Genomic DNA, 19,888 nt, shown 5'->3' on the forward strand with positions numbered 1-19,888 from the left:
AACATTTTTAAAAAGTAACAATAAATGTGAATTAAACAACACGTCAATGGTATAACTATCAAGGAACACAGTGAAAAATCAACAGATCTAAAAGGCCTGGGAAGATAACAAGGGTTTCACCTGGTCGAAAACATGTCAGACTTGGCACTGTTGAAAAGATTTTCAGATTCTCTTCACTGATGCAATGTCAAACAGTCACAGACCTTTCAAGAGGGTTTGGAGGTTTTATTTCTACAACAGTAAGTGAATTACACAAGCCAATTGATTCAGTTTGGATACAAATGTTCATCCCAGTTTCCCATCCTGTTTCTCAAAGAACCACACCTAGAAAATCACACTAAATAACATAGAATAAACAAGTTACCCATGTGACACTGTATGTCACTTCCACCTCTTTATTGGGCCTATTATGACAGGTTTCGTGCATGGTCCCAGCTCTAATTACGTGGTCATTCTGCCCTGCATCCCAAAATATTCCTGGCCCACAACTTTGGTTATACAAGATCCTGGGATTTTCCCCTTGGGAGAGTTATGATCTACATGTTCTGCCAGTCTTTAGGTCACTTTGACATAATGACCTTCCTATCCTGTTTTTGAGGGGAACAACAGTCATTCGCTTGGCTCCAATTTCAGTTATTTTTCTCAAACTAGAGAAGATAAGTTAACCCTCTAAAATCTCTATCAGTACTAGGCAAGGGTCCCTGGAGAGAAAATTCTACTATCCTTTTTTAATCCTGTTTAGCCTTTCCTCTGTCAATCAACCCATTTCTTCTTCATCAAAATGCACTTAAATGGCAACAATAAAAGTTATTCCATTAGAATTATCACATTCTTTTGAACTTATGCTCTCTTAGGGATCCAGAATTTAAAAAAAAAATTCTATTAACAATTAAAGTCAACAGCAGTGCTTTAAATCTACATAAAAGGCAGCGATAAAAAAAATTCAAAACATTTTAATCTTCAGTCCTATGCCCTCTTTTTACAAGATCTTTTCAGAGAAGAGGCTGTTTGACTGACAGTCTTCCAGATTATATCAACCATCCTTTGGAGCAGCAGATTCCATTTAAGGCAACAGCTGAACTCTGCATTTCTGAGAGCTTTTAAAATACATGATAAAGCAACAGTGCACACATACCATAGCTATTATAGAGATACATATAACACAAGTCAGTAAGATGGAGATGATGGCTGCAGCATTAGAACATGGCTAGAAAATCAGGGTCAAACTAAATGTGATAGTTGCAGGTCCATACAGTGGTGGACCTCCCATTATAAATGATGGGGCTAATGCCCTGGGCACAGGCTTTTAGGACCCCATGGAAGCCTTTCTGAGACTCCCGAAGGGGTTGGAAACGGTGCTTCCGCTTTTAAAGGCTCTGGAAGCTTCCCCTGATGCAGTCCACAATCATGTGAGGTTCTATAAGCCTCAGTAAGTGGTGGGGGGGGGTTGATTTGTGGGGGGGGCACCAGGCTGGGGAGGTCAGTCACTAGATCCACACATCCCCCCCTTTAAAAATAAAATAAATGCAGCTATGGGGGAGGGGCAGAAAGGATCAGATTTGGGTCACAGTTCGGGATGCAGTGAGTTCACCTCTTTTCCTAATGTTGATTTCCCTATGGTAACTGCCCCCCCCAACGATGATATTCATTCCACATGGTATTTATATTTTCTTATATATGGCAAATATTAGCAGCTTCAGTAGATGATTTTCAGCTCAATTCCATGCATGTCTACTCAGAAGTGAGACCCATTAAATTTAATAGGATTTACTTCCAGGGAAGTGTGCATTGGATTGAAGCCTTAAATTGGTAAAGCAGGGAAGGGTAAAACTCCCCTTCCTGAGTGCCATAACCATGATCTGATTTTCCCACCCCACACACACACACACACACACAACTCATTTTACTTAAAAGGTGGGAGATGATGGATCTCCTTTTACTTAAAAGGTGGATGATGGATCTAAGTGTTGTCTAGTTTGGCCGTAAGGCCCACTGAATTCAATGGGATTTCAGAATCCATTGTTATCAGAGAGTAGCCAAAAAGTTACAAGATGGGATTTATTAACTGTTTTGAGGATGTCATTTTGGTAAATGAAGTGTGGCAATATTAGATATGTTCCAGGTGGCTAAACCTAATTGCATTGGAATTATTAGAAAATGAAATAAGAAATAATTCTGTGCCATTGTTGGAGCTGGATACACGTACACACACAATCACAATTCTGTTACAGAGCCAGATGAAGATCTGGGAACTTGGAGGATGGAGAATACTGAGGGCAGGAATCATATCCAGAGAAATACCTGTCTCGCCAGCCAGTGTCACTCAAGGTAGCTCTCCCTATATAACTCTTTTTCTTTTTTCAAACCTTCTGCGATAAGTGAGGACACCTTGCCACTAATTCTTTTGTTCACCCCACCATACTACTATAGCCAGAGATAGCAGGAGGCTCCCAACCCCACTGGAGCCAACTCATGAAGTGCAGGGCCACTTTAAGTTACAACAGCTTTCCTCAGAGTGGCAACACTGTGCCACAAGATTAAGGCTGCAATCCTAACCACACTTTCCTGACAGTAAGCCCCATTGAACAAAATAGGACTTACTTCTGAGTAGACCCGGTTAGGCTTGTGCTTCAGACAATCACTTGAGCAACATTCTAGAGTTGCCTTGTAGCAGGGATGAGCAATGTGTGTGTGGCAGGTGAGGCAGGACCACCCCACCAGAGTTCTTTGAAAAGTGCAGCCACCACCACTGCCAGGGCTGTGATTACCCAAACACTCACAACCCACACGCTCCAGCCACTATTCAGAGCAGTGGCATAGCTAATGATCGTGTAGTCCGGTGCCAAGCTCAAAATGTTGCCCCAGAAGAGATGTCACAACCGGAAGTGACATCACACCCAGGCTTTTTAAAAAGTGAAAATTGGGAGCAACCCACCTCCTCCCCGAGCAGCTCACCACGCACTTGCTTTGCTGCCTGCCCCCAGTCAGTGGCATAGCTAAGGCATCTATCTGCAACCTGGGGTCAAAGAACATTTTGTAGCCCCCCCCCATGACAAAATCAAATTTAATTAAGTAAATAAAAAGTTATTGGTTTCATGCTGTATCATAATCACATCTCATTGGCACTCAGTCTCATAGGTCAGTCTGGAGTTAAGCAAATCCACTTTTTGTTCCACAAGGCAGTTGTGTTTTCATTTTCTGGTTAATTGGCCATAACTTTTGATAGAATACAGATATCCCAGTGTGGTTGTTTCATTGCATTCAGCATTAAATTACCTTTCCAATGATATATAACATGATGGTATTATTCATACATACCAAGATTTTCATAATTTTGGTCACTAGTGTCAAGCTCAGCTTGTTGCCCCCCTAACTCTTGATGCCCAGTGCAACCGCTACCCCCTGCATTCCCTTAGCTACGCCACTGATTCAGAGTGCATGTGTTGCAAGTGTTTGCATGATCACAGCCCTGGCAGCGGTGGCAGCACTTTTTGAAGAACCCTGATGGGGTGGTCCTGCCTCACCTGCCACCCCCACACTGCACATCCCTGCCTTGTAGTCATCCTCTGGTACTTGTTCCTCCACCGGGTTGCATTTAAACAGTAAAGTTAGAAGGTCATTTTTATTTATGTTTTGCAAAGAAGGAAATGGAGGCAAGGACAAGACAACCCAAGGAGAAAAGGGGGCCAGAGTACTCAAGTCTGCCTTCTTCAAAAAACTATCCCCTGATTGGTAAACCTTTGCCAATTATCACACTCAGACAATTTTGAGATAACATAATTGAAAAGATTATGGCATGATGTCTTGGAAAAAATCCAGACTGGCTCTTGACCTTTCCATGTCTTAGACACCACACTTGTCAGGATGATGAATTATGTGCCAGTGATTTAAAATTGAGGACACCTGTCCGCTTTGATTTTACTGGATCTCACAGCAGCATTCCACACAAATGACCATGGGCTGCAGTTTCATCAGCTGAGAGCTGTTGCCATATGTGACTTGGGCTGCAATCCAATGACCAGCGGCACTTCCCTGGGAGTTAGTCCCACTGAGTTCAATAGAACATTTTAGATTAGACATACCTAGGACTCCACTGTAGAACTGACAATCACTAGAGGATGCAATTAATCATTATCACCATCAAGCAGGCTCCAAAAAATAAGCCTAGGGGTATTAAACTTGTTCCATATAGTGTGCCAAATAGCCTATTGAGGACCAGAAGTGACATCATTCAGCCTATTGAGGACCAGAAGTGACACAATTAAGCAGGCAATAGCCAGAAATAAGCACTTTTTTCTCGCATAGAAACTCATTAGCTACAAATGACAGAAGACAAAGTGTGCAAATCTTGATCATATTTTCAAGATATGAGAGAGCCCAATTATCACACTAGGAGAGCCCAGTTATAGTGGAGGCCAAAGAAATTGCTTCCAGGGGCCTCATTCAGCCTGTGGACCTTATGTTTGACACCCCTGAACTAGACTTAATCACTGTTTCTCAAACTGTGGGTCGGGACCCACTAGGTGGGTCACAAGTCAATTTCAGGTGGGTCCCCATTCATTTCAGTATTTTATTTTTAATACATTAAACTTGATGCTACCATGGTATGTGACTGCATCTGGGGAAATGTTACAGCTCTGTACTTTTAACAGACTACTATATATGTGCTTTTAACAAAGATAGTAAATGGGTCTTATTCCTGGGTAAGTGTGGGTAGGATTACAGCTAGGATTGTTAAAAATTGTCCTGCTTGATTATGTTACTTCTGGTTATGACATCACTTCTGGTGGGTCCTGAGAAATTCTCATTCTAAAAAGTGGGTCCTGAGACTAAAAGTTTGAGAACCTCTGCTATAAATTATCCCATTTACCTAGAGATTGATTTTTTACTTCCTGATACAATCTGATACAATAGTTCCAAAAAAGAAGGGATTACTTAAAGAGAATACGGAGAGTCAAGGGGGTCTTCAGGATATATGGTGGTTATTTAAAGTCATGAAAATGGAAGCTCAACTGGAATGAATACTACAAAATAGAAAAAGAAAGGAATACAGAATAGGAATACTAGTTCAAGTGGATGCCAGTGTAGTTAGCAAGTAGAAACAAGGAAGCTATATATAAGAAGGCTTTCTTTAGAAAGCAAAAGTATTTTCCCATACACGCCTGGCAACCTTGAGTCTCAAGAGACTATGGTATAAGCCTATAGCACCTGGTATTCCCAGGCGGTCTGGTCTCCCATCTAAATACTAACCAGGCCTGATGCTGCTTAGCTTCTGAAATCAGACAAGATCACACATGTGCAGGGTAACACACTTTCCCATACACACAGCAGCAGAAACTCTAACAAAATAAACATGACCATGGCTTGGATTCAAAGATGCCCTTCCACAAACAGAGAGTCTCTTCTGTTCATGAAAGGGTTCTTTCCATCTTTGAAGAGAAGTGCTGCAGTGAAAAGTGGCCCCAAATCCTTTGTAACAAGTCTGTGTACAAATTATTTTCCAATTTCATTTTGTGTTGCTTAAGGTCTAACAATTCATTTAACTATTTATTCATAAAACAAATTGATGTTGCAGAAATAACCCTCAATTCATTTTCATAATGAGTGTCCAGGGGAGTTTACCTTGTGGCATGGAAGAGCAGTTTTCTTTTCTTTTCTTTAAAAAAAAAAATTGCTTTTTATGTTATGTGTAAATAGAACATCAAAGTTTCTCGCAGTGGCTGGCACTTTTTTCACAATGTCTCAAATGTTACATCAATCCAGAGCAATGTGAGAAAAATGGATGAAATTGAATGGAACTCAAATGAAACAATTGCCATATACCTGTCAGTATATTTTGGACCTCCAGGCATTTGTTTTATAACAATTGAAGATCAGACAAAACGCTTGATATGGTTCACTTTTCCATTTGTTAAAAAAAAAGTTATACCCTTACTTTGCACAACCAAAATCAATGACCTGTTTCAGGAAAAAAGGCACATGACAATTCACATTTCAAAACAAAATAATGGATGTATAAGCACGCCCCAGTATCTGCAGAAAGTTCTGTCCCAGAACTCTCTGCAGTTACATGAAACTGTGGATACCAGAGACACCCCACCCCTGCCCTCTGAGAGAAGGATGCTCCCCTCGCCTCTGGAAGATATTCCAAGCTTCACAGAGGCTGCATGCATCTGTCTGTGGCCTCTGCAGGTCTCAGAATGACTGTTTAAAGAAAAAATGCAATTTCCGGTTTTTCTAGACTAGCGGGTATATACCTTATAAGGAAGTGTTTCTCAATCTGTGGGTCGGGACTCACTAGCTGGGTTGCGAGCCAATTTCAGTTGGGTCCCCATTCATTTCAATATTTTATTTTTAATAGATTAGACTTCATGCTACCATGGTATGAGACTGCATTTGGGGAAATGTTACAGACCTGTACTTTTAACAAGCTAGTACATATATTCTTTTAACAATGATAATAAATGGGACTCGCTCCTGGATGTGTGGGTAGGATTGCAGCCTAGGATTGCTAAAAATTTTCCTGCTTGATGATGTCACTTCCAGTCATGACATCACTTCCAGTGGATCCTGACAGTTTCTCATTCTAAAAAGTGGGTCCCGGTGCTAAATGTATGAGAACCACTGTAATAAGGCATTAAAAACGTAACTTCTGGTTTTGACGGAAAACCAGAAGTCGCTTTTTTTCTCCCTTTAAACAATCATTCTGAGAACCTCAGAGGTCGCAGGCAGACACGTACAGCCTCTGCAAGGCTCAGAATACCCTCTGGAGACAAAGGGACCATAACCCCTCTTGCTCTCAGAAGTGGGGGGTGGGGTGCAGGGTGGCCTCCCACATCTGCAGATATTTGAACCTGCACATCTGGATTCCATGGATATGGGGGGCCTCCTGTATCTTAATCTTCCACTCGCATAAGAAGAGTTGTGCATGTGGAAGTGATAGCACAAAGTTCACACACACACACACACACACACACACACAAGTCTGACTTGAATGTATACTTGTGCAGCATGCTGCTCAAGATGCCACACATAAAGTTGTTAGCACCAGGAGAAGCAATTTGTGCAGTTGCTTCCATGCTCACTCAGCAACTGCAGGTGGAACAGCTCAAAATGTCACTTAATATTTCTACATGTGCTCCTTAGGATACAACCTGTGTACTGATAGTTGCTAGGTTACTGCTAAACGCTTCATATTTGCTAGATCAGGCATGAGATTTTTGTCATACATACACTATAGCAAGGAAGAAATTATATGACTGGAAGCAAGAAGTCTACTAGAGCACTAGATAGCATTCGATGTTATCAACTCTCCAGTTGCAAACTAAGAATTCATCCTACGTACCAGGATGCTGGGTGACAGCTAAAATCTGTGTCATTTATGAAATCAACATATGAAATAAATATCCTTAAAGGAATGCCAACAATAAGAAAATAAATGAACTAACATTTGCCTTGGTAGACAACAATATTTTTGTGCAATAAATTTGTCATTGAAATATTTACAATTTTTTTTGTATTTTTTTTTCTTGGCTGAGAATCCATTATAGGTTTGATTTGCCCTCCTGTGCTCCTGTTTTTGGCACAAAGAAACAACCCAAACATTTGCATGGCAAATACTAGTGACTGAATGGTATTTGAAAAGTCTTAGATTAGTGTTAGATCATCTAGCAGAATTTAATTTGCAAAACAATTCCCATGGGATAAATGTGAGGATACTGTAAGTGATGTTCATTTTCCTACAGCTACATATAGATTTTGGAAACAAAGAGCACATCCTCCTATGACTCAAATTTATTTAGAAATATTTTTTGGAGACTCATACCAGTAAGAAATTACCTGCCACAAACTCCAGTGAAGCATTTAGTTAGCAGATGTTTAGATCCCACCAAGGGAAGCCAGATTTAATTGCCTCTGCACTCACTCTAGTCAGTTTCAATCTCACATATTCTTGCCCTCTACCAACAAGAATATGATAGTGATCCACAATGTGTAAAATGAAAAAGCAGGTCGTCCCAATCCAGTTCTAATCACATACAAAAATGGTATTAATTTGCAACTAAGGGTGCAATCCTAACCCTTTATGTCAGTGCTTTCCAGCACTGACATAAGGGCAATGCAGCTCTGAGGTAAGGGAACAAAAATTCCCTTACTTTGAGGAGGCCTCTGTGAGTGACACCCAATTGCAGAATGCAGTACATGTCCCACTGGCACCACTATGCCAGTGCTGGAAAGTACTGACATAAGGGGTTAGGATTGAGCCCTAACTCTGCCATGATGATGATGAGGATGATGATGATGATGCTGTGCATCTGTCAAACATTTACTAGCTAAGCTCATCCTATGGATGTCAAAATGGAAGATCCTGGGCCCCAAACAAGCAGGGCTGCAGCAGGGCAAGTCCACACTGGATGATTGTATCACTCTTTCATGCTTAATTGATAAATACATCAAGAAGGCAAGACTCAAACAATATAAGGCAGCGATTCTCAAACTTGCAGGGAGTTAGAGCCCCGCAGTAAGTTATTGCGGGGGAGGGGGGAGGCAGAGACACCATCACCAGAATCGCATGGCTGTTGAGGGGCGCAGGGGCTTGCCTGGACTCACTACAGCCTGCAGCAGCCTTCCGGGGGGCAGGGAGCCCCACACCAGCCTCCGCAGTGCTCCCCAACACATGGAGATAATGACCATAAGAACATAAGAACAGCCCCACTGGATCGTGACCCACTTCCAGTTTGACTGTCACCGCAAGACAGCTCCAGCCCCAGAGCAGCCCTCAGGTACCTTCCAGAGACCTCTCATCATCAGTGTTGTAAAGGTTCAGCTGGAGTTCCCAAAGTGGTGCCCAAAATGGTGTGGCAAGTCTGGAAGTGGACACAAATGTGTTGTCCATGGGCCGAAATCAATGCCTGTTTGTTGCAGAAAATTGACCCAATCCAGAAAACTTTCTAAAAAACGAGTATAATTGGCTTGACCTAATTACTGTAACTCCCTCCCCTGTCAGCCATATACTGTATAGGTGTCTCTTCCTCTCTCCCCTATATGGTGCCAACACTATCTTCTGGTCATTAGGAGGCCACTGACTATTCTCTGCCTCCTCCCACAACCTCTTTCACCTCATGCTCATAGCTCCACTATGCCACCTCAAATCCCGAGTGCACCGCCACAGTATTCACGGATAATAAGAACAAAGTCACAGATAACAGGAGGTAGGTGACAATTCTGCCCCTCACAGATAAGCAAATTTGCAGATAGTGAATTCAAGTATAAAGAGAACTGACTGTAAACCCTTTGACTTCAAAGCCTTGTGTTCCTTATTATTTGCCTGCTACCCTGCCTTGGTCTGTCGAGCAATAACCGCTGGTACTGCATCAAGTCACATCCATTCCAGCTTCCATCAACATCAGCACTATGTCAGCTGGCACCCAGGATTGTAAATCCCTTTCCTTACCAGCTTGCCCTCTCTCTATCTCCCTACATGCTACCAAAATGCCTCAAGACAGAATGGGCTGGTCAGCCAAACTTCTGGAGCCGTTCTCCAAGCACCCCTTCCTCCCTCCCCCGCCCCTCAGAAGAAAGGCAGCTTGGCTCCCTTGCTCAGCTTCCTTCAAAGTTATTGCATCCCTTGTATGCTGGCTTTCTTCACAGCCCTCTTTCCATTTTTGAGACCCCTCTTTGCCCAAGAGATTCATGTGGTTAGCCCCTTTGGTACCATGAGCTCTGCAACACTCTGTGCTCAAGTTTCACTGTAAAGGAATGGTAACTTTGGTTCATGACTCACCTCAGCAAGGTCCCACCAACTCCCCTCTTTTTTCCTTGTCTGGTTTAATGTGAAGTGAAATTGCCTGCACGTTTCAGAACTGACCCTATCTTTCTTCTCTGTGAGCACTGGTGTGTGGGGGAAAGCTTGTTCCATCTTTGGAATGTGTGTCAGAAGCTCAAGATCAGCCTCAAATTCTATTATCTTCTATGGAAGTTATCCATGAAATGCCAAAGATAGAATTTCAGCCTGGCCTGTGTCCTGAAAACTACCCAGTGAATTGAGACCAAGGACATCATGATGCCAATTACTGAATTTAAAAGTCAGAGAACATTCTACTATTACTTAACCTGTGAACCTTGGGAACCAGGTCCATGAAATGTGCTCTGCCTTGCGCACAAACCACAGAAAGCTCACATTATCAGAGATTCTTTGCCATTGGAACATCCCAAGCAGAAACAGGTCTGCAGAATTTAGGGGTTTTTTGGAACCCGAAAGGAATATGTGCAAGTGCAGAGGACTGATGTATAGAACAGAAGGCCAAACTTTCAGAATGCAAAACTTTGATTAGATACTTCTTCATGGACCAACTAGGTACAAAAATGCTACAAAATCACCATAGCCATCATGATCATATTAGGCCCCTTTTAAAACCAAGTTAAGTACACCAACATGCATTCTGAAGCCCAGTGGAGACCATCATAAATTACACATTCCTTTAAAGCAGAGGTGCCCAAACCCCAGCCCTAGCCAAACCCCACATGTGGCCCTCGAGGCCTCTCAGTGTGGCCCTCAGGGAGACTCCAGTCTCCAATGAGCCTCTGGCCCTCTGGAGATTTGCTGGAGCCTTCACTGGCCCGATCCAACTGCTCTCAGCATGAGGGTGACTGTTTGATCTCTCACGTGAGCTGTGGGATGAGGGCTTCCTCCACTGCTTGCTGTTTCACATCTGTGGTGCAGTAGCGGCAGCAAAGGAAAGGCCAGCCTTGCTTTGTGCAAGGCCTTTTATAGGCCTTGAGCTATTGGAAGACCTTCATTCATTCATATAAGTTCATCTTTAATATATTCATTTATGTATAATGTAAATGTATTCAAATTTAAAATGTAAATTAATTCTTTTTCCCCCCAACCCCTGACACAGTGTCAGAGAGACAATGTGGCCCTCCTGCCAAAAACTTTGGACACCCCTGCTTTAAAGGATAAAGCAGTGGTTCTCACACATTTAGCACAGGGACCCACTTTTTAGAATGAAAATTTGTCAGGACCCACAGGAAGCGATGTCATGACCAGAAATGGCATCATCAAGCATGAAAATTTTTAACAATCCTAGGCTGCAATCCTACCCACATTTACCCAGGAGTAAGTCCCATTGACTATCATTATTAAAGGAATATACATAGTAACTTATTAAAAGTACAGGTCTGTAACATTTCCCCAAATGTAGTCACATACCATGGTAGCATTTTCTAATCTGTTAAAAAATAAAATATTGAATGGGGTCCCACCTGAAATTGGCTTGCGACTGACCTAGTGGGTCCCGACCCACAGTTTGAGAAACACTGGGTAAAGCATTTCAGTGAACTAATGACTACAGACAAAACTCTGCTGGAAAACTTATCTTCTTTGCTTAAATTGCATGATTGCCAGACTGTAACAAAATCCTAGAGACCTTTGCCGCAGTATAAGAAATTTCAGATGCATTATATATGATTCAACACTTTTCAGGATCACTCAAGTTCTTAGAAAGCACAATAAATGTATGTTGATGCTAAGAAGCATAAGCTAATGCCTGGATAATAGGCAGGAAGTGGACAGGGAAATAATTTTCTACCACATCATTACTCCATTACATAAGTACTTTGAAAGGCAACCTACGAAAAACTCATGCAGAACATTTATTCTATCCATCCAGAAAATGACTGCATAGATTAATGTAAGAGATTTGAGCAGGACAAAAAGACCAACATATATTAAGGATGTATAAGTACAGTTTGAACAGTCACACTTCAAATTCTTCATATTACGAGAAGGTAGCAAGTCTGTTGGAAAGTCTGTTTAGGCGTCCTTCTAGCACATTTATATGAGGTTTTGCTTTGAACAACACTTGGAGCACAATACATGCTTGCGGTCAAATACAATAAATGGAATTTAAGCACATGCAACAATGTAGTTAGTAGGGGTCTTGATGAAAATGGACTCTGGTCCACAGCTCACATTTAAAGTAAGTGACATCTTGTTCTTGAGCTCAACAAATATTCCCAATCCATCAAGGGTAATTAAATATTGTACTTTTGTATTGGCAACCTTCAGTCTCGAAAGACTATGGTATCGCGCTCTGAAAGGTGGTTCTGGCACAGCGTCTAGTGTGGCTGAAAAGGCCAATCCGGGAGTGACAATCCCTTCCACACCGGGAGCAAGTGCAGTCTGTCCCTGGTCTGTCTCCCTGGCTATGGGCCTTCCTTCTTTGCCTCTTAGCCTCAGACTGTTGGCAAAGTGTCTCTTCAAACTGCAAAAGGCCATGCTGCACAGCCTGCCTCCAAGCGGGCCGCTCAGAGGCCAGGGTTTCCCACTTGTTGAGGTCCATCGCTAAGGCCTTCAGATCCCTCTTGCAGATGTCCTTGTATCGCAGCTGTGGTCTACCTGTAGGGCGCTTTCCTTGCACGAGTTCTCCATAGAGGAGATCCTTTGGGATCCGGCCATCATCCATTCTCACGACATGACCAAGCCAACGCAGGCGTCTCTGTTTCAGCAGTGAATACATGCTAGGGATTCCAGCACGTTCCAGGACTGTGTTGTTTGGAACTTTGTCCTGCCAGGTGATGCTGAGGATGCGTCGGAGGCAGCGTATGTGGAAAGCGCTCAGTTTCCTCTCCTGTTGTGAGCGAAGAGTCCATGACTCGCTGCAGTACAGAAGTGTACTCAGGATGCAAGCTCTGTAGACCTGGATCTTGGTATGTTCTGTCAGCTTCTTGTTGGACCAGACTCTCTTTGTGAGTCTGGAAAACGTGGTAGCTGCTTTACCGATGCGCTTGTTTAGCTCGGTATCGAGAGAAAGAGTGTCGGAGATCGTTGAGCCAAGGTACACAAAGTCATGGACAACCTCCAGTTCATGCTCAGAGATTGTAATGCAGGGAGGTGAGTCCACATCCTGAACCATGACCTGTGTTTTCTTCAGGCTGATTGTCAGTCCAAAATCTTGGCAGGCCTTGCTAAAACGATCCATGAGCTGCTGGAGATCTTTGGCAGAGTGGGTAGTGACAGCTGCATCGTCGGCAAAGAGGAAGTCACGCAGACATTTCAGCTAGACTTTGGATTTTGCTCTCAGTCTGGAGAGGTTGAAGAGCTTTCCGTCTGATCTGGTCCGGAGATAGATGCCTTCTGTTGCAGTTCCAAAGGCCTGCTTCAGCAGGACAGCGAAGAAAATCCCAAACAAGGTCGGTGCAAGAACACAGCCCTGCTTCACTCCGCTTCGGATGTCAAAAGGGTCTGATGTGGAGCCATCGAAGACAACAGTGCCCTTCATGTCCTTGTGGAAAGATCTGATGATGCTGAGGAGCCTGGGTGGACATCCAATCTTGGGGAGAATCTTGAAGAGGCCGTCTCTGCTGACCAGGTCGAAAGCCTTCGTGAGATCTATGAAGGCTATAAAGAGTGGCTGTCGTTGTTCCCTGCATTTCTCCTGCAGTTGTCTAAGGGAGAATACCGTATCAGTGGTGGACCTGTTGGCTCGGAATCCACACTGCGATTCTGGATAGACGCTCTCTGCAAGTACCTGGAGCCTCCTTAGTACAACTCGGGCAAACAGCTTTCCTACAACGCTAAGGAGAGAGATGCCGCGGTAGTTGTTGCAGTCACCCCTGTCACCTTTGTTCTTGTACAGCGTGATGATGTTTGCATCCCTCATGTCTTGAGGTACTCCACCTTCTCTCCAGCAGAGACAGAGGATTTCGTGCAGCTCAGTGACGATGATCTCTTTGCAGCATTTTAGGACTTCAGCAGGGATGCTGTCTTTTCCAGGTGCCTTGCCAAAGGCAAGGGAGTCCAGGGCCACGTGAAGTTCTTCTAGGGTTGGTTCACTGTCAAGCTCTTCCAGCACAGGCAGGCACTCAATGTTGTTCAGTGCTTCTTCGGTGACTACATTTTCTCTGGAATATAGCTCAGAGTAGTGCTGCACCCAGCGTTCCATCTGCTGCGCCCGATCCTGGATGACCTCGCCTGTGGCAGACTTCAGAGGGGCAATTTTCCTCTGTGTTGGACCTAGGGCCTGCTTGATACCATCATACATCCCCTTGATGTTGCCCGTGTCAGCTGCTATCTGTATCTCGGAACAGAGCTGGAGCCAGTAGTCGTTAGCACATCTCCTGGCAGTCTGTTGGACTTTGCTGCGAGCAGTTCGGAGGACCTGCAGGTTGTGCTCACTGGGACAGGCCTTGTATGCTGCTTGAGCTCTCCTCTTTTCCTCAATGACTGGTGTCAACTCCTCAGAGTGGGCTTCAAACCAGTCTGCCGCCTTGTTGGTCTTCTTGCCAAATATGGACAAGGCGGTGTTGTAAACGGTATTCTTGAAATGTTCCCATCTGTTGGATGCGTTTGCGTCGGCCGGGCCTGGAAGAGATTCCTCAAGCGCTTGTGCAAATTCCTCCACTTTTCTCTGATCCCGGGTCTTGCTGGTATCAATGCGAGGTCTTCCTTCCTTTTTCGTGTGATACAGTCGCTTTGTTTGCAGTTTCACTCTGCTGCACACCAGGGAGTGGTAAATATTGTACTACAGGAAGAACAAATCCCACCACCCTGCCCAGGAGATCTGAAATTTACAGCCACGTCTTAAAATGAGACTGCATATTCAGAGGATATTTGGATAACTTGACTTTTAAAAGGGGGATGATTTGCACTTCTTGTTTCCCATGATACATCCGAAATAGTACATGTAGCTGTCATTGATATAATAGCACATTTGTTCTAGTAACTGAGGCAACCAATTGTCTATGATGTGCAAGCCTATCTTCCCTATTTGGAGATCCAAGTGCAAGGTGAATCTCCCAATTAATTATCAAAAGAAACTGGTGATACACAGTTGTTAGTCACCTTCTTGATAGTGAACAAGCAGAATTCCCTGATCTACACTGTCAAATGAGTGAGAGCCCAATCCTATCCATCCTTCCAGCACTGATATAGCTGTACCAATGGGGTATGTGCTGCATCCTGCAGTAGGGAGGCAGTCTCAGAGGCCCCTCAAGGTAAGGGAATGTTTGTTCCTTTACCTTGGTGCTGCATTGCGGCTGCACCAGCACTTGAAAGTTGGATGGGATTGGGCCCTGAGTGGTTTGACTTAGTACTCAAATTAGTTCCTCAAATTAGTACTCAAATTAGTGGTCAATAAGTAGTAGAGTACTTAATTAGTACTCAAATTAGTGGTCACCAGCTGTGATAAGTATGATAGTGATTTTTTGGGAAGGTCTGCTTCCTAAGAGATGGGAAATTGGTGGTTGATTTACGGGAAACCACATTTTTGTGTATAAACAATTGGAAAACCAGTTTGTTTTACAATGATTTCCATGGAGAACCATTTCATCTTCTGATGCCTATAAACTTCTTGCTTTGCAAACCAAACTGCAATAATATTTCAGGTATTATATTTCTATTTTTTTCAGATATACAAAGGAAAAGTGTATCACTTTACAGGTAATCAAAAAAGGGACACAACGAGAACTGTACAATGATTTTAGAAGAAATGACTCATCAGCTTTTCTGCTTCTTTTGACTTCTGTGTATCCTGAGCTAGTAACATAACATTCCTAAACATTCGACAACACTGTGAAAGGTTTAGACCATCCAACTTTCACACACAGAGCATAAATGTTTCTAATTTTACACTTGTGAACACCAAAAGAACACATGGATTCAGGAGAAGCAAGTAGAGTGGTAAGCTTAGCAGCAGTACAAATTAGACCATCTACCTGCAAGCAGGTGGTAAGGAAGAAGTGTCCAGTTGTTCTGGAAATGAGTGAAACACAAATATAAACAATGACTGGGGCAGAACCCTGGAGCACAACAAGGGGCAGATCAGGTATTAACTTGTTACAAACTGAAGGCTGAAGGAAATATATGACTTACTTAAATAAGGGTGTTTATATAAATGAGGTTCTATAATGGATAATGGTTTGCTCTATAGCAGAAAACAAAGGGCTTGCAGGCATCTCTTAACAAAGCCAGTAAGTCCAGAAGGCAGACAAACTTGTCAGCTTTCTTCCAAAAATGAAGCATAATTATCTTTCAGAGTATCTTCCTCTAATGCAGGGTCTCTAAACTTTTCGGCAGAAAGGCCGCATCAAATATCTGGCACAATGTCACAGAAAAAAAAATTAAATATAAAATATAAATAAATACATTAGAGATAGAACTTAGATGAATGAATGAATGAATGAATGAATGAATGAATGGGCTCAAATACCCAGGATTTCTCCAAGCACCAACACAGCCCAAGAAATAAAGCATTAAATGAACCCCCATTCCCCCATCCCACAAGCACAACTCTGGTTGTGTTTGGTTAACTGGGTCAGAAGCTCTCAGTGAATCAAATGCTGGCCATGGGCCAGATAGAGGCTCTCATCGGGCCGCTTCTGGCCCCTGGGCCGGGATTTGGAGACCCCCTGTTCTAATGCTTTGGAAATTGCCCTACAGTCACACTGTTGATCTAATAGAAATCTAGGCAAACCACAAAATTGGTGCTAAATGTTACCTAAGGGGCTTAAGGACTTTGGCTTCCAAGTCCTTTCTTTTCACTTTTTCCACAACAGCCTCTTACAGAAACCACATTACTCCAACCTTGTGTTAACCAAAGGGCCAAGTGTCAAATTCTGTAGCTTCCGTAAAGTTTCAAAGTGAAGGGCAAGGAAAGAGAAGCCAAATTATCAAGAACTCACAACTGTTACCCTGCACATGCCCGATCTCATCTGATCTCGGAAGCTAAGCAGGGTCAGGCCTGGTTAGTACTTGGATGGAAGACCGCTTGGGAATACCAGGTGCTGTAGGCTTATACCATAGTCTTTCGAGACTGAAGGTTGCCAACCATTAACAATGCAATTTAGAAGACAGATTTAGGAATACTTGATTTGTCAATTCCAGCATGAACCCTTGTTTAGGAAAACCTGGCATGACTGCCAAATCAAAATGGTAATAAAAATAAATGCATCTGCTTTATATGCAAGTAACAACCACCTGTACTTCTTGCATTTTGGGGTGATAAAGTATCAGAATTTTTCTTTAACACTGAATAATTGCCTATTTCTGACATTCTCCTTCCTTCAGAAATAACACTGATTTAAAAGTGCTTATTTTCTTTCTTTGCTGTAGTGACAGTTTTAAACAGATTGTCTTTAAAATACTATGGTTAAATTAAAAAGTTCTTATTTTCATTTGAGAGTCACATAGATAACCTCTTCCACCTTTCCTCCACAGCATAACACTGACATTCAAAATAATTTATTGTTCTTTTTATTTACTACAGCCTATATTTTAGAAAGAAACTGCAATAAGCATTTTAAATTATAATACAGAAACACATTACTTCAATCCTGTGGACGAGATAGCTAAAGAAAGGAGAAATCATTTAGTGTATATCTTCACAGTTTTTATTCTTAAAAAGTATAGATGAGAACTAACTTTTTTGAAATTAACTTTTTCCAAGTAGCGACTGTTAAGGTAGATCAAGATTCTGACCTCATAATGGAATTATTAAAGGTTCCATCTAGTTGCAGACCAGGAGGTTTCAATTTTCAGCAATCAATTAGCATACACTTTTGTTCCTGAAATAACAGAAATTACAAACAGAAAAAGTTCACATAAATTGCTCTTTCTTTTCTTTGTAATTTAAATCAATCTACCCTGGTAGGAATTCTGAATACAACAGCAGTACTTAAGCTTCTTGAAGATGCATAGGTAGATCAGTTGGACAGCTGGTTGTCAACTTGAGTTCTCTGAACCCAAAAAGTCTGGAAAAGATTGATAGAGTCTGGTTTTTATAAATTGGATTTTTTTTTATTTCCACAAGTCGAAAACAGGACATTAACATCAGAATAAACTGAAACTTCATCCTAGCTTCCATTACAAAGAAAGTCACACATGAATCTACTTATGCACTAGATGCAAATTCCTTTAAGAAAACTGATTTAAGATTAAAATTTCTAAGGTGCCACAGGGCACCTTAAAGGCTTATAAATTAATTTCAGCGCAAGCTTTTGGTGGACTACTCTACACTTCCTCAGATGCATGAAGGTAAATCCTCAACAGTCAGTTGTGTATGTAGGCGCACACACAACTGTAGGAGAACAAACATGAAAACAGTACAAAAGATTAGCAAAAGGAAATGAAACAAGGCTGATATGTAACAAGATTAACATTATGCAAAATAATCACAATGACAATTCACAATCAGTGATAACCTTACAATGGGCCGGCCCATACATGAGGCCAGCTGAAACGGTCGCATCAGGCAGCAGATTGGCTGGGGTATTTGCTTCTGCCCTCCCACTGGCCTCCATTGGAAGGAGCAGAGGCTGGTGCATCACCTGGTAAGGGAGGGAGCAGCATTTGGCACATTGCCTCTGGAGCCAAGAGGTCTGGGATCAGCCCTGACCTCATAGCCATGCAAAGTCAATTAACAGCCCAATCCTAACCAATATTCCAGTGCCGATGCAGCCACGCCAAAAGGGTGTGCACTGCATTCTGCCATTGGGGGGCAATCACAGTGGCCTCCTCAAGGCAAGGGAAGGTTAGTTCCCTTATCTCAGAGCTGTATTGAGGCTGCATCATCTCTGGAAAGTTGGGCAGAATTGGACTATAACTCTGTAATGTGGTAAAGAGTCCATGGTTCAGACTCAAATGGGAATATGACAGGACAGCACTAGTTGTCACTTTCAACTCCCCTTAAAACCACTCCAATGTTAAATCAATTGACTCCAGTCCACTGGCCATTACATTTCTCTCTCATAAGCCTTGGGTGATAGGCCTACTCTTGCTTGCAGACAATCTCAGAGGACTATTTACCAGCAAAGACAAACTATATAACAGCAACACAGGGACCAGATCCTGCCACAAGCCACACCAGCACCTGTATCCCCACATCTACTCAGGCAACACCATTATAGGACCAATTAATGTCACATTATTAGGGGCTTGTTCACTGGTTCATCCTCCAAAGTGATATCTATTTAAAGGATTTCTTTACTACTTTTCTAAAAACCCAAAGTGGTGTTTGCTAGTAACTGCACTTCCTCTCTTTGCATAGGACAAACACGCCTTTCTCTAAGCAACATAATAAATGGACACAAATCTGACATCAGAAATGGCAACATCCATAAACTAATCTGGGAACATTTTAATCCCCAAAATCATTCTGCTACAGATTTCAAAGTCCTACAATAGGAAAATGTCCAACAGGCATTATGTAGCTAAATTGGAATTTATAACGAGTTGTGGCACCATCGTGGGAGAGCAGCCTGAATGACAACCCAGGTGTCTTATTATGTTACAGAAGCACAGTAGCACCAACAACGCACCACTGCAGTTGGCCCTGGGTCTGCCCCTCACGAGGCAACCGTTAGGCTCCGTGCGAGCAGATTGGGCAGTCTGGGCAGCTGAGGGTGGGACATCCTGATCTGGTTTCCGAATGCAAGCTCTGAAGCCAGCTGGGACACACGATCTGATGGAGAAGGAGCTCTCTCCAGATCTCTGTTGAATCAGAAGGCAAAAGTTGTGTTCAGGCTATTTTTAGCCCCATGTAGTTCACTCTCAGCAGTTTGCAGTGGCAGCAGGATCTTCCCGCCACCTCCTCCACATCAGAAATGACTGACATACATGACTGCCTGGCTGGGAGGCACAGCGGCTTGAAGCATATGGGGAGATGGCCCTAATGCAGTGGCACTTTGCATCTTTTCACAGCAGTTTGCTGCAAAGCTCTCCCTAGGCCGTCGCTGTGCAAGGAGCCTCTGGGCCAAGTAGGCTACTATACCCAGTGCAGCTGGGGAATCCAGCAGTCTCAGGAGTGGGAGCGACATCCAGCTTGGTGTAGTGCACATTGCGCCTAAAGTACGTGGTTTTGGGTTACTGCGCACTGTGGGGGACAAGATC

The 19,888-nt window shown here is 42.9% G+C and overlaps 1 protein-coding gene and 1 pseudogene across 1 annotated transcript in view; one reads left to right on the forward strand and one right to left on the reverse strand.

The window, feature by feature from the left end:
- The window catches only part of FSTL5 (follistatin like 5), a 426,493-nt gene that overhangs the window by 332,191 nt on the left and 74,414 nt on the right, over positions 1 to 19,888 (reverse strand). The window lies entirely within an intron of this gene.
- On the forward strand, positions 16,678 to 16,794 carry LOC136656282 (5S ribosomal RNA; annotated as a pseudogene).

This window comes from Tiliqua scincoides, chromosome 6, assembly GCF_035046505.1.
Source record: "Tiliqua scincoides isolate rTilSci1 chromosome 6, rTilSci1.hap2, whole genome shotgun sequence".
Lineage (NCBI taxonomy): Eukaryota > Metazoa > Chordata > Lepidosauria > Squamata > Scincidae > Tiliqua > Tiliqua scincoides.